This window comes from Vicugna pacos, chromosome 19, assembly GCF_048564905.1.
Source record: "Vicugna pacos chromosome 19, VicPac4, whole genome shotgun sequence".
In the NCBI taxonomy this organism is placed as follows: Eukaryota; Metazoa; Chordata; class Mammalia; order Artiodactyla; family Camelidae; genus Vicugna; species Vicugna pacos.
The window spans coordinates 13,080,775-13,090,951 of record NC_133005.1 but is presented as its reverse complement, the minus strand read 5'-3'; the positions used below and the strand labels follow the sequence as shown (position 1 = coordinate 13,090,951).

The window sequence follows — 10,177 nt, the reverse complement described above, 5'->3', positions numbered from 1 at the left end:
CACCCCCACCCCTCTCCTCCTGCATTTCCTGATTGATCCCTGGATAATGGTCCATACCAGGAATGACCTGGGAGAGGTTTTATGAGTCTTTAAGTAGGAAAAAAAAAAGAAATCTTTAGACAAGTTACTGAAAGTAACTTTCAGCTTTACCGGGAAAGTCCTCATTCCAATGTTTAAGGCTAGTTGACAGGGTGTCAAATTGCTTAACCACTCACATCTGAGCAAGTGCTACCTCTCTCTCCAGCTCCCCGCAGCATCCACCTGTGGCAACTTGGCCAAAAGAAGGCAAGAAAGCTCTTTCCCCTCGCCAGCACCAGCGTGGCTTTGGAGTCAGTGGAGGCTGAGAGAAAGGGCCCAGCCCTGAGGTTTGAGGGGCCTCCAGCCACAGCCAGAGGAGCGGGGGTTTTCAGAGTGGCCCAGCAGGGAAACCAGGCAAGGCCAGCTGGCCCAAGTCTTCCCTGCCCAGAGAGCCCCATGAACTGCTTTGGGCCACACTCCCCGTTTGGGCCCCCTGCAAAAAGGTACCACGGGAGCCACACCTGAGAAGGCAGAAGGACAGCCCTTTAGCCTGGGGTCCCAGCAGGTGTGTCCTGTGAGACCTGTGGCCACATAAGTTCCTTGTCTCTCCAGGTCACTGAAGGGACTGTGCTGGGCATCTTGGTGGTCAGGGACATGGGAACACCTCTAAGCTCTGAAGAAGGACAGAGAGACTCTTCCTGGAAGCAAGGATTCCAGGGAGACACCTTGCCCAGAACTGGGGGACTGTGTTGAGTAGACCCCTGGGAGGCAATGTGGGGCTGTGGGGTCCTCTTCTGAGAAGGGAGCAGGTGAGTTTTCCGGGGGTGGGGTCCTGCTTTGTCCAGACATGTCCTTGTGTAAGACTCATTTACAAACACCTCCAAGTCCACCTAGGGGAGGCCCCAGAGGTGGGGGTAGAGGAGGAGAGTGAAGGGTGCAGACTTAGGGCCCCCTGAGCCACCCAGGGAGCCAAGGGTCAGTGGGAACATCTTGGGAAGTCTAGTGCAGGGGTGGAGGACGAGCATTAAGAACATGCCAAGTCATGCAATAAAGTGACCCGTGACCACGAGACACAGGTGTACACCAAAAGAGGCAGATAGAAATTTAGACCCAGGATCTGAGAACCTTGAGAGGGGCTGGAGGGTCCCAGGAACCCTCAGGAACAGCTCTTCTAGGGGCACAGACATCCCAATACACACATTTCTCATGGAAGCTTTTTGGGGTGCAGAGTGAGTTACCAGGATCCTGAACTTAGTATGGAATCCCACCCCCTTGTTCATCACGGTTCCTGGCAATAAATTGCTGTCATTTGTCCCTGGACATGCACAGGGGAGCTGACTGCTGTGGGGGTCACTGCAGGACTAGAATCTTCTGGTGTCTTCTCTGTGACCACAGAAACCCAGGGGGATTTCTCAACGGGAGAACCTGGAGATCATGCCTGCAAGGACCACCCTCATGGGATGGCCAAGGAGCTCGTGGTACCCAGGTCACCAAGTGACGAAGTTGTGAGGTTGCCTGGGGTATCCTGGGGGCATGTAGATTTCTGAGGTCAGCACGTGGGCCCAGCACTGCTGGATGGTCTGCACAAAGAGGGGCCTGCCCTCCTGATGATGGCTCTTAACACCTGCAGGGAAACTGCTCCCAGGGCTCCTGGAGGTCCATATTGAGAGTGTCCTGCCAGCCTTGTGGGGTCACCTTCCCCTGATGCAGAAGCAGACCTCTCTCCCTTGAGGCCCAGGGGACACCTGGCTCAGGTCCCACCTATGTGCCCTGGACACGCAGAGCCCCAGAGCTCTGGCACAGCCTGGGGTGTGGTGGTGTCCGGGCAAGAAAGGCCCTGGGAAGGGGGTCATTCAAGGGCAGAGGCCACTCTGCAGGGATGCTGGACCTGGCAGCAATGCACTGCTTCAGTACTCCCTTGGGTTGGGTTTCCAACCTGTGGGATGGAAGGGCCAGTCCTTCCTGTGGTGCAGTCGGGAGAACTAGATCCATCGTCAAGGTCAGCCCTGAAAATGGAGGCTGTGCTACCTCCATTCCTGGAAAGAAAATCAGTCCCCTCCAGTCCAGGTGATTCAGAAAGTCATTCAGCAATGTTCGGGGCCCCCACTTTAGCCTTTGAATTAGAGCTGAGCAGCTTAGGAGGCCAGATCCCTGTCCGTGGCTCCAGGAGCAGGCTTTCTGCTGGGGGACAGGATCCTCAGAAACACCTGTGTCTTTGTGGGACACTCCCCTCTGACAAGCTGGGAGGCAGGGTGCAGTTGTGGGAAATCGTGTTTACATGAGCAGAGGGCCACCATGTGGTGGGGGCACAGGAGACTGTGAGAATGAGTCCCACAGCCTTTCTGGAATCAAAAAACTGGCAAATGTGAAAAAGTGCATAATTTGTTTTATTGAACAGGCTGCTTATGTACGTTTGGAGGACCAGGTTCAAGGACTCAGCATCCCTCCAGGACAATAGCCTCAAGAGAAGAACAGACAGAGCAGGAGGAGATCTGGGGTTTCTCCCAGGAATGAGGTGGAACAGGGATTTCTGCAGATTTGCAAGGAGTCCCCGACCACTGAGCATGGGGTTACAGCCCCACGAGATCCCTGTCATGTTTGGCTTGGGCTCTGGTTCTGGCCTGCTCATGTATTCTTCCAGCAGAGTTCCAGAAACTCAGAGGGTTGACTTAGAGGGGCTGCGTTTGGAAACTAGTGAGGAGTTGGAGGGTCCTTTATATTGAGTCCCTTCATCCTAATCACCGTAGCTGAAGCCCAACACCCCCCAGGCCCCCATGGTTGCCGTGGAGGGAGAACAAGCCTGGCAGGTGACCTAGGGGTCCCACTACTGTGTCCTTCCCTTGTCTTCATTCCCTTTCACCCCAGAAGGTGTGATTGTCTCGTGTCATGGTGGCCTCCACAATGTCCCTCCCAGTAATCTCTCTTCTCCATCAGGTGGGGTTCCCAACCCCGCTCAGCCTTCTCTGCATGGATGCTGAAGGACCAGGCCCACCTGAAGTTCTGAGCTCGAGCAGTAAGGTGGAAACAAAGAAACCAATGGAAAAAAGAAGCAAGTGATTGTGGCAAAGCTCCCCACCACAGAGAAGCTGCCCTGAGTGGAAGGGAGAGTGTGGGCATGCCTGTTTGTTTCCTGTCTCCCAGTGCTCTTAGCTTTCTTATTGCCTACCTGCATGGTTACAACAAAATGATCTGCAAAACTGAAAATATTTACTCTCTCGCTTTTACAGAAAAGGCTGGCCAGCCTCTGGTCTGGTACCAGGCAAGAGATTGGAGTTCCTTTCCAGTTTGGAAACATCTTGGCAGGCCCAGGTTTGCAAAGGTCTTTAAGAGTAGTTACGGAGTTTTGCTTTTAAACTTTTTTATGGCTGTATATACTTGTGAGATGTGGTTGTGATGTGTAATTCTGAGCCGGGATTTTCTCAAACTGTTTCTCACTTCTTATACCAGACATTCCTAAATTCCAAGTGGAACTGCATATTAAGGAAGCCATGGAATTTAGCAAAAGGATACAGATCTCATTTCCTTTTAAGCATCGATGTACCTCCATCATGGCAGTATTTGTTATGTGTTATTGATAGGGGAACTAAGTAGTAAACAGATTAATAGAAAATAGGGGATTTTAGGTACACAGGTTCATCTTTTCAACATTGTTTGTAATATTTGCAGTTTAAGATGACCATTCCTGAGAAACAGGCAGCCTCTTAGAATGAAATAGCATTTCCTCTGAACCATAATTAATTTTTATTTTGTAGACAGCAGGAAGGGTAATAACACATCACACATTTGGGGACGTCAAAGAGAAAATGTAACTTTCTGGGAGCGCACTCCCCCGCCTCCCCCTGCCCTTTTTACTGTCCCATTCTCCCTGGAAGGCTCTTTCTTATCTTCTGCTCATGGCTCCAGTAACTCTTTCTTCCTCCTTGTTCCTCAGATGGTAAGGTTAGTTTTCTACTTTGAACAAGCAAACAAGCCAACAGAAGAGAAATTTCACAAGCAACTCCCAGCACATCCGCTCGCCTTCTGATGTCTGTGACCTCACTCTCGGTGCCCCAGCGCTTATTAAAAGTGGCATCGAAAGCCAGTTCCTCCAAAAGTCCCCGAGGCCCCATCCCTCCCATCTTCTCTGGGTTGTCACTCCCAAAACCATCCTCTCTTTCACTGCCTCATCTATTTTGTTCTCCTGCTAGTTGGCACCATCAGTATATAAACGTCCATCCTCTTAAACAAACAGCACTCCTTGACCCTAATTCACCCCCACCAATTGCCACCCTGTGTCTTTGCAGCAAATCTTTAAGGAGTTGTTTAAACTCGCTGTCTGCATCTTCTCTTGAGCCATCCCCTTTTACACCCATTCTGGCTTTTCGCCTGATCCCTCGCTCTATGGAAACTGCCCTGTCAAGGCCATCAGTGACCCCATGTTGCTAAATATAGTGGTCAATTTTGACTCCTCATCATGCTTGGCCCCTCGGCAGCATTTGACCCAGCTCTTCCATCCCTCCTACCCCGTGTTCCTGCTTCACTCAACCTCCAGCCCATCTCTCTGTCTGTTTCTGCTTTTGGCCTGCTGGCTGGTCCTTTGCCAATGTCTCCTGTTTTTTCCAGACATATACTGTGGGTGTTCCCCAGGGTGGGTTCCTGGGCCTCTCCTCTCTCTCTCTGCTATTCCTTTGGTGGAAGCAACCCAGCCTTGGAAATTGGCATGCCATCAATTTCTCGATTTCTCCAAAACTCCCTGATTTCCCCTTTCCATCTGAGCCTTTATCCCTGAGACTCACATCACATTCTTTTCCTTTCATTCATCTTGCTTTCACATTCATACATATGTTCTACTATGTAATTACTTTTCCAAATTTTGAATCAGTACATATATATCATGTAAAATGCTTAAATATGTATTATTTCCACTAAGATGCTAATTCTACCTTAGAACATTTCTGCACTTCTGTATTTATGTGAATAAAGCGAATAGTATTTCTACAAGCCTCATAGTTAAACACTGTTAGTTTGGGGCTATTATGTAACATGAAATAATGGTACATCAACATAGTCGTTTTTCATTTATTTTTATGTAACACCGAGATGAGGCTTTTGCCCTGAAGACTGGTTTTATTGAAATTTTACCTACGTTACGGACAGTCAGTTTATGTAAAAGCCCTCATTTCTCCCCTTTTTGATATATGTTCCATTTGGCTATATATAACATATAACTTGGCATGAAACAAAATTCCCAAATCATTCACATAATACAATTAATATGTTTAATAATATTTTTTAAATGTTAAAAAGAAAAAGAAAACAGATTCCTCTACCTATTAGGCAGTTCTGTGGCAATATGTAATACACCCCTTAACCATGACATTGAAGAACTGAGCTGATACCAGCCCCTTTCCACCTGCTCAGCCCCACCTTTTCCCATCCCCTGTGGATGGAGAGGACATCCCTCCCATTGTCCAGGCCCAGATGTTGGAACCATGTCCTTTCTCTCTCTTTCTTTTACACTCACAGACAGCAAATCCAGCTTGTTAGAAAATTCTGGATATTCTGTCTTAATTAAATACCTGCTCTCTGCTCCCCGCCCTCCTAAGAGCCACCTTCAGCCTTTCCTGGATACCAATAGCCTCCTGTTCCCATCTTTGCTTTCCTACAATCTCTCATCCACACAGAGTCAGAGGGAGCCTGTAAAAACATACATTGGGGGTGGTGGGTGTTGCTCAGTGGTAGGGCGCATGCTTAGCATGCTTGAGATCCTGGGTTCAATCACCAGCACATTCATTAAAATAAATAAATTACTTACCCCCAAAAAACACAAACACAAAAGCATAAGTTGGACTACATCACCCCTCCCCTCAAAACTCACTAAACGGGTCACCATGTCATTAGGAGCCAAAGTCGTCACAAAGGCCTCAGGACCCGGCGTGCTCTGCCTCTCTGCCCACACTCTCCCCCTCACTCTGGGGGCCTCTGGCTCCGGCTCTTCCTTCTTCCTCCAGATCTATTCTGCTTCAAGTTCATTACTCCGTGAGATCTGCCAGGATTGCCTTATTCTCTCCTGCCTGCCTCCCACCCCACCGCCATCACCCGAGTTTGCTCATATCACTCTTTTTTAAAAATTTTTCCAAACTCTTGCTACCCCAACATGCTGCCTGTTTCCTCTGCTAAAATTCTGAGCCCCCAGTGATGGGGAGTCATGCCTATTTTGTTGACTGATAAAGCCCGAGAGCCTTGGGAACGGTCTAGTTAGGAGATTCCCGTATGTAGTAGGAGCTTATACACATTTGCTGAATGAATGTAGATGCCCTGGTCCAATCCGATGGAGCACTTCTGTGACGTGCTCAAAGAATAAGTCTCCTTTCCACCTGAGAGGGGGTGACAACTTCCCTGGTGATTAAAGGCAAGAATTTTTTGCTTTATGCTGTTAACCTTAGGCGGGGAGACTGGGGGATCTTCATATATATTTTTAAATTTGGTTCACACTGCAGTTGGTCTTTGGTCTCTGTATAATTTTGAGAAACTCTTTATGAGTGATCATTCTTTGATCAGATTGAACAGGTTCCAGGGGGAAGGACCAAGCCTGTCCCATCAGCCATCCTATGTGTCATGTCCTGGGACCCAGTGGATGCTCAGCATGTAAGTGAACTGACAGGAGTGAATGAAGAGATGGGAGCATCTCATTATTGTGGCAGATCTCTATCCAATGCCTTGAGATTTGGGGAAGGTTTTACGAGTGCAGAAGGGAGAGGTCAGGTCCTCTGTGCTTTTCCTGAGTGCCCTGGCCTTACCCATTCCCCCAGCCCCCTCTGGGCAGCCAAGCCAAGGAGCTGGGCCACCAGGGGTTGTGCTGATCAATAATCCACCTTCACCCCAAGTCCGGGGGTAGGTACACATGGTTGTAGACACTGGAGTCAGGTCCTTGGAGGAATTCCTCACCGAACTATGTTTTGGACCTTTTATTTTTCTCTAGAACCTCCCGCTGAAGAAGATTGTCTTAGACACATGGAAGTTGAGGACACCTTCTGTCCCCTCGCAACCCAGGTGGGGCTGGGAGTCTGCTGTTTCTATAGCCGGTGGGCTCGTGTTGATTTGGGCATCCCTGTGCCTGAATTCCTGCAGTACTCTCGGTGGTAAGGATGGGGGTGCCTGGCAGGGAGGGAAGCGTGTTGGGAGACTGTACAGCTGGGCTGATGTTAACCTGGGGTGAGCGGGAGCTTGCTGATGCATGGCATCTCGGGGCAGGGAACTCTCCACACTCAAGAGGGGTTCCCACTCCCGCAGGGGCCCTTTGATCAGGGTGCTGGGCTGTCAGGGGACCACAGGGGTCCCAGTGAGGATTAGGGTGCCTTCAGGCAATGGGAAGTGTGGGGTCCAGCGGCAATTGAATTAACTGTGCACCCAAACCCAGCCCCCACCTCTTTCAGCCTGTTTCCTAATCTGCAAAACTGGAATGTTATTAAACATCTCGCGGGGTCGTTGATGGGCTGGGACAGACTAGACAGTCAGGAGCTGGAATTCCTCTGTCCCCTGATTGTTTGCCTTATTTCTGACTATTTGCTCTCACAAGCTCAGTCTCTCTGTCTCTCGCTCTTTCACTTCTAACTTTCTCTCATGCTCTGGTTTCATTTGATTTCCAACCACCGCCCCTCCCCTCCACCAATCCCCAGATGAGTGAACTTGATTTCTATGTGTCAGTTCCAAATTCCCAGGAAAGCTGCTCTGTCACCCTCTGGATCTGTTGTCCAACCCATGAGTTGTGGCCAGAGGAGCGAGTCCCTCTGGGACCAGGAGAGGGTCTCTGCCCAGCCCCCAGCCACCACTGTGGGAGCATATAGCTCTCCGTGGAGGAAGTACTGGCTGTGACCTTGTGTCACTAAGTGTGAATTTATGACTTCTCTTGAACCACCTTCATCCTCCTAAACAAAGATGAAAATTAAACACTCCCGGGATTTGTGTCATGGAACACTCAGGGTGGGGGCTAATGGGGCTGGAATTTCTGCTGTATTTAAGGGGCTACAGTGAATCCCCAACGAGAGCCTGCAAAGGGAACAGCACCAGCCCCACCCGGCACTTAGGGCGCTGAGTCTGCGTGACGTTGAGCCAGGCTTCTGACCACAGTTCAGGGGTCTGGTCTGACCAGTTAGCCTTTGAAACCAACCAGCTTTGGATTCCTCAATCCCACCCTGAGGTTTTACCTGAACCATCAGCTTCTGTATCTCTGAAGACAGATGATGAGGACCCTTCACGTAAGCCGTTCACACAGCCCTGTTCAGGCCTTTGTGCTGCACGGTCTGCCCGGCGAGCTGACCGAGGTTGGTATTTTACTGATGTTAGAAGTAGTCTGGTTTCCCGATGTACTGTTTCACTGAACAAGCAACAGAAGCCACTTCTCGCTGATAAAAGCAGAAAAGGGACATAATGAAAAGATACTGGGAAGGTGTGTGGAGTGGCCAGGACTGGAGCCAACCCAGGAGCTGTAGGAGGTGTTAGGGAGCCCGAGGCACCAGGCTGGGAGGGGTGCTACCGGCCCCCCTGCCACCCTAGAAGGGACCCCCCTCCACCCGACCCTCCACCTCACTCACTGCAGGTTCATGTCCCGGCAGGGCCAGGTCACACTGAAGCCACCAGCACACACCTCAATGGGGGAGCTGGCCCCGTCTGAGCTGAGGGCATGCCTGGTGTGGGGAGAGGCCCAGTTAGAGGAAGGCGGTTCCCCTACTGTTCCGAGTTAAGGTGCAAGTCAGTGCCCATCACTCAGGAGAGCCAGGCTGGACGGACCTCATTGTGGTGACTAGGCTGTCTGAGTTCACTTATTACTTTCTATGTTTGAAGGCCCTGGAGGGAGAAAAAGTGAAGGTTCTAGTACTTATTTTGTGTTTCCCACGTACCAGGTGTGGTAAGCAAGCCACTTCAGACAAGGCCCAGAGCAACCACCTAAATAGGCCACGGAGCAAGTCGTGCAGTCAGGCCTCTGTGGTCCCAAAACCCGTGTCCCCATCGGCTCCATACTTACCAGTGGAAACTGGGGGGATTTATGGGACTGTGTGCTCCTGTGGGGGCTGGGATATGTGTGTTTAAGTCCACATCTTCAGAAACTCGGCTAGAACCACAGCCACTGATTGCACGGTGGCAGAGGAAGGGAGAATTCCAGCCTCTGGTCCAGCTCGTGTGGAGCTCAGAAGTTCTTCCTCCTGTCCTGAAAATAACACCAGATCTGAGGGAGCTGAAAACCCACTGCTCTTCTTAGATCCCAGAAGACTGAGGGGGAAAGCTGCTCCCAACTCAGAGAGGTTGCAAAGGGAACAGCAGGCAGGCTTGGAGAGTCACAGCTCCCAAGGCAGAACCAGCTTTTGTAAGAACCCTGGAGGCAGGCAGATTTAACAGGTCCCTGAGGCCAGCAGGAGGCTCAGTGTGGGGAAATCAGAGTGTGACAAGTCCAGGGGGCCAGTCAGAGGGGCCCCATGCTCTTTTTCATGTATTTTACATCCAGGACCGTGTCCTGTTCTCAGAATGAAGGTCAGAGGATAACTCCTCATGCTTCCTGCCTGGAGAGGAGAAAATAACTGTATTGAAATACACCCAGAACATTCTGTTTCATTGGGGGAAGTTGTTTTTTGTTTGTTTGTTTTTTTAATGAGAAATTATTTTACCAGAGCCTAACCAACCTGGGAGAAGGGAAATCCCTTCTGTGTCACCCAAATTGGGGTGGGGGGAAAGAGACACACTTGTGGAGGTCACAGCTCAGGGCACAGGCTCAATGAGAACTAATCACAGGACTGCAGATGCCCTGCTCTGTCCCGCTCCCCCAACACCTTACCTCCATGTCAGTAGGGCCCGTGTGTAATAACAGGAATAATACTAACAGAAGTAAATGTCTCAGGAGTGTCTAGGGAAAACCCAAAGACAGCAGGGAGATGAAAACAAGGACACACAGGCTGTTTTAGCCTCTCACACCAATAGCTGTAACAAACTACACACAGCCCAGCCCCACTATATAAACAGACAACCTCACAGAAGAAATTATTTATTTTGGTTCTCTTACCCAGTGCATTCCATGGTGCATCCTCACCTATAATTGAGTGGAAGCAAGTCCATCTCAGAAGGGACATAACTGAAGAGGGATGGCTTCCCAGACTCTGAGGGGCAGAGAGAGCACCAGCCTGGGTTA

General features: G+C 50.1%; 1 long non-coding RNA gene across 1 annotated transcript; it reads left to right on the top strand.

Annotated features, from left to right (window-relative positions):
• The first annotated feature begins 244 nt into the window (after window positions 1-244).
• On the top strand, window positions 245-6,645 carry LOC140687378 (uncharacterized). The gene is made up of 6 exons (XR_012061634.1): window positions 245-365; window positions 631-827; window positions 2,417-2,533; window positions 2,953-3,127; window positions 3,246-3,337; window positions 6,559-6,645. It is a non-coding gene; the product is annotated as an uncharacterized lncRNA (long non-coding RNA).
• The last annotated feature ends 3,532 nt before the right edge of the window (window positions 6,646-10,177 follow it).